Raw genomic sequence first — 5,000 nt, 5'->3', positions numbered from 1 at the left:
TCGCAGTCGCAAAAACGTGGGGCAAATATATTACGCGGAAGAGTTATAACAGACCGAGCCCCACTGCATGAGGGGAGTCTTTGTCACTAATGTACACAGATGGAACATTTTGGACTGGAACCAGATTACCCGTACACACGGCGCTGATTAGTAATCAATGCAGAGCCATCAAACTACAGAATATATATACAACTGTCCGTATACATGCTGAAAGAGTCTGCCCACAATGGGAACCACACGTCAGCCAGCCACTCTGATCACGCACCACTCTCTGCTTCTAACGGGCGCACATACAATATGTAAGCACCAGCATGGAACAACATCCAGTGCATCCTCTCCGCCACATTACACAATCCACACTATCACAACCAGACCAGGAGGTCCATGCGGAAAATACAATATCCCACCCTTTCGACATCCACCATTGCGCAGATCAGGCACCAACACCCACACATGTCCTATACAACGGTGCACCCAACATCACAATAGTACCTCCTGTCACAGCGCACAAACAATGACATGAGTCAAAGACACAGGTCTGACACAAGCATAGAATTGGAGCGCCGCCTCTAATAAGCCAAAGGTGCATCCTGACGTGACAAATCTGATCATGTCACAAGCATTCACTTACTATAATCACTATCAACGAACCTGCCGCCCCCGCCCCCCCCTACACCTTTCCTTACAACAACGTGTAACCTAACCTAACCTAACCTATGTTGTACCTTAACCTAACCTATGTTGTACCTTAACCTAACCTATGTTGTACCTTAACCTAACCTATGTTGTACCTTAACCTAACCTATGTTGTACCTTAACCTAACCTATGTTGTGCCTTAACCTAACCTATGTTGTGCCTTAACCTAACCTATGTTGTGCCTTAACCTAACCTATGTTGTGCCTTAACCTAACCTATGTTGTGCCTTAACCTAACCTATGTTGTGCCTTAACCTAACCTATGTTGTGCCTTAACCTAACCTATGTTGTGCCTTAACCTAACCTATGTTGTGCCTTAACCTAACCTATGTTGTGCCTTAACCTAACCTATGTTGTGCCTTAACCTAACCCATGTTGTGCCTTAACCTAACCCATGTTGTGCCTTAACCTAACCCATGTTGTGCCTTAACCTAACCCATGTTGTGCCTTAACCTAACCCATGTTGTGCCTTAACCTAACCCATGTTGTGCCTTAACCTAACCCATGTTGTGCCTTAACCTAACCCATGTTGTGCCTTAACCTAACCCATGTTGTGCCTTAACCTAACCCATGTTGTGCCTTAACCTAACCCATGTTGTGCCTTAACCTAACCCATGTTGTGCCTTAACCTAACCCATGTTGTGCCTTAACCTAACCCATGTTGTGCCTTAACCTAACCCATGTTGTGCCTTAACCTAACCCATGTTGTGCCTTAACCTAACCCATGTTGTGCCTTAACCTAACCCATGTTGTGCCTTAACCTAACCCATGTTGTGCCTTAACCTAACCCATGTTGTGCCTTAACCTAACCCATGTTGTGCCTTAACCTAACCCATGTTGTGCCTTAACCTAACCCATGTTGTGCCTTAACCTAACCTATGTTGTGCCTTAACCTAACCCATGTTGTGCCTTAACCTAACCCATGTTGTGCCTTAACCTAACCCATGTTGTGCCTTAACCTAACCCATGTTGTGCCTTAACCTAACCCATGTTGTGCCTTAACCTAACCCATGTTGTGCCTTAACCTAACCCATGTTGTGCCTTAACCTAACCCATGTTGTGCCTTAACCTAACCCATGTTGTGCCTTAACCTAACCCATGTTGTGCCTTAACCTAACCCATGTTGTGCCTTAACCTAACCCATGTTGTGCCTTAACCTAACCCATGTTGTGCCTTAACCTAACCCATGTCGTGCCTTAACCTAACCCACGTCGTGCCTTAACCTAACCCACGTTGTCGCCTAACGTAACCCACGTTGTCGCCTAAACCTGCTCTGTAATTGTTATACGACTCGTTCAATTAGTGTAGTGTTGCCCACCCGCAACCCTCGCAATATAGTTCGCTACTCGCACTCCCCGCTCCCCTGTGTATCGCTTCATGTTAAACACCTTGCAAGTCTTGCTCACTTTCCACATGCTCCTGCTGTACACTGTAATGTGGATGGCAGCAGGACGTACATGCCGCCCCTCCCCACGTCCCCACCTTGCCCCCTGCCTTCGCAAGCTGGTTGGTGAGAACTTTGCATGTTCAATGCCCTCCGCATGCGACGTACTCAGGCTACGTTGTGGTGCGGCCTGTGTCAACTGTCCGCTAATGTCGTACGCGTAAACCACAATCTGTACTGCACATTCGTCCTTATGTACTGAATGATACATCGTGGCACATGTGTGACCGTACAACGACTGCGCCCAAAAACGGCGGACCATACAGTGCAAATATTGTGCACGCAGCTACGTGTCGTCTCCCTATGAGAGCTGGATTGCAGTGTGGTACGCCATAGAGACGTGTGGGAGGAACGGACGCCGTGGATGGCGATCAGCATGAGCTGTCTGTTGATGTATTCGGACCTAGTCGTCTCTCCTCACACACCGTGATGGCATGGTGCACCGCGTTCCATATCTGCGACATGCTACAGAGGCCGGTTGACAGTCGTTCGAGCAATGGACATCGCATACGTACGGGGGCCACCTTCCACGTATTGTCTAGGCGTGCACATTTTGTTGCGTGTATGTGGGCAGACGTAGTGTGGCGTGACACCTGACACAGGCATGCAATAATCGTGGAAGTTGCAAATGGCGATGGACGCCTGCGTTTTCTGGTGAAGTTACGCAAATGAACAAATGGTAACCTGTTGTGGTGCGGTTGTTCTCGCTAGGGGTGAATCGGTGATGGCGACGATAGGTTGAGGTACTAACCGGTTGTTCCAGCGATACCCACCATGCCGACGAAACTGAACGGCATCTGGGTGTGAAGCGATACGCGGCGGTGGCTGGGTGGGACCGTCCCCGGCCGGTGAGGGGGCGCCTCCCGGCGTGCTGGCCGCGCGGTGCGTGGGCGCACGCGCTACAGCCGGCTGGTGGGGGCGGCCAGTGGCAGGCGCGCCGGCCGACGGACGCGGCAGGCGTCGCAGCTGCGCGCCGGCGCACCCTGCGCGCGGCGCCGTGCGGCCAAAGTAGGTCCTCGCGGGCCCGGTGCGAAGCGCGGTGGACATCTTCAGTGTGCTGGTCCGATTGAGGACTGTGTGCGTTGAGGATGCGCTGCCGCCCGGCGCTCGGCGCCGCGACGCCGTCTGCTGCTCGGTCGCCCCAGCGGTTCTCGCTGGTGGTTTGTATCGCAGCTGTGCGGATGTGTTGGCGCGTGCGCTGTGCTGGGAGAGTTCGCTTCGGCACCCAAGTGGGGCTTTTGTCCTTCTGTGGCGCTGGCGTTGGAGCTGCCGGTCACCGTAGGTGGCGCGTGTTGTCTCCCGCCGGCAATGCCACGACAGCACGCTCCCGGGCCTCTGTCGGCAGCGGCAAGCTCAGTTGGGAGCACGGGTGGTCGCACCGAAAGCGTCTACTCGCCTAACTCCGGGCGATTGCGCCTCTCTCGAACCCGACCAAGTACTTGGGACGGCGCTGCGCGCCGCCGGGACCTGAGAGGGTTTCGAGGTGTATTGTGCAGGGGAGCTCAGCCTCCTCCTGTTTGCAGAATGATTGAGCGGACGCTTGCGTGTTCGCGCGGGCCCCCGGGACACACTCCCGGGCGGCCGGCTGCTCAGCTCTAGTTGACGCAGCTCCCTGGTTGATCCTGCCAGTAGTCATATGCTTGTCTCAAAGATTAAGCCATGCATGTCTCAGTACAAGCCGCATTAAGGTGAAACCGCGAATGGCTCATTAAATCAGTTATGGTTCCTTAGATCGTACCCACGTTACTTGGATAACTGTGGTAATTCTAGAGCTAATACATGCAAACAGAGTCCCGACCAGAGATGGAAGGGACGCTTTTATTAGATCAAAACCAATCGGTCGGCTCGTCCGGTCCGTTTGCCTTGGTGACTCTGAATAACTTTGGGCTGATCGCACGGTCCTCGTACCGGCGACGCATCTTTCAAATGTCTGCCTTATCAACTGTCGATGGTAGGTTCTGCGCCTACCATGGTTGTAACGGGTAACGGGGAATCAGGGTTCGATTCCGGAGAGGGAGCCTGAGAAACGGCTACCACATCCAAGGAAGGCAGCAGGCGCGCAAATTACCCACTCCCGGCACGGGGAGGTAGTGACGAAAAATAACGATACGGGACTCATCCGAGGCCCCGTAATCGGAATGAGTACACTTTAAATCCTTTAACGAGTATCTATTGGAGGGCAAGTCTGGTGCCAGCAGCCGCGGTAATTCCAGCTCCAATAGCGTATATTAAAGTTGTTGCGGTTAAAAAGCTCGTAGTTGGATTTGTGTCCCACGCTGTTGGTTCACCGCCCGTCGGTGTTTAACTGGCATGTATCGTGGGACGTCCTGCCGGTGGGGCGAGCCGAAGGCGTGCGACCGCCCCGTGCGTGCTCGTGCGTCCCGAGGCGGACCCCGTTGAAATCCTACCAGGGTGCTCTTTATTGAGTGTCTCGGTGGGCCGGCACGTTTACTTTGAACAAATTAGAGTGCTTAAAGCAGGCAAGCCCGCCTGAATACTGTGTGCATGGAATAATGGAATAGGACCTCGGTTCTATTTTGTTGGTTTTCGGAACCCGAGGTAATGATTAATAGGGACAGGCGGGGGCATTCGTATTGCGACGTTAGAGGTGAAATTCTTGGATCGTCGCAAGACGAACAGAAGCGAAAGCATTTGCCAAGTATGTTTTCATTAATCAAGAACGAAAGTTAGAGGTTCGAAGGCGATCAGATACCGCCCTAGTTCTAACCATAAACGATGCCAGCCAGCGATCCGCCGCAGTTCCTCCGATGACTCGGCGGGCAGCCTCCGGGAAACCAAAGCTTTTGGGTTCCGGGGGAAGTATGGTTGCAAAGCTGAAACTTAAAGGAATTGACGGAAG

The 5,000-nt window shown here is 52.5% G+C and overlaps 1 non-coding gene across 1 annotated transcript in view; it reads left to right on the top strand.

The window, feature by feature from the left end:
• Window positions 1-3,749: 3,749 nt before the first annotated feature.
• Window positions 3,750-5,000, top strand: part of LOC124744115 — a 1,909-nt gene continuing 658 nt past the window's right edge. The window contains exon 1 of the ribosomal RNA XR_007010620.1: window positions 3,750-5,000. This exon is cut by the window's right edge and continues 658 nt beyond it. This is a non-coding gene — a ribosomal RNA (small subunit ribosomal RNA).

This window comes from Schistocerca piceifrons, unplaced genomic scaffold, assembly GCF_021461385.2.
Source record: "Schistocerca piceifrons isolate TAMUIC-IGC-003096 unplaced genomic scaffold, iqSchPice1.1 HiC_scaffold_272, whole genome shotgun sequence".
NCBI lineage: Eukaryota > Metazoa > Arthropoda > Insecta > Orthoptera > Acrididae > Schistocerca > Schistocerca piceifrons.
Note: the sequence above shows the minus strand (reverse complement) of the source record. Positions and strands in the feature narration are given on the sequence as shown.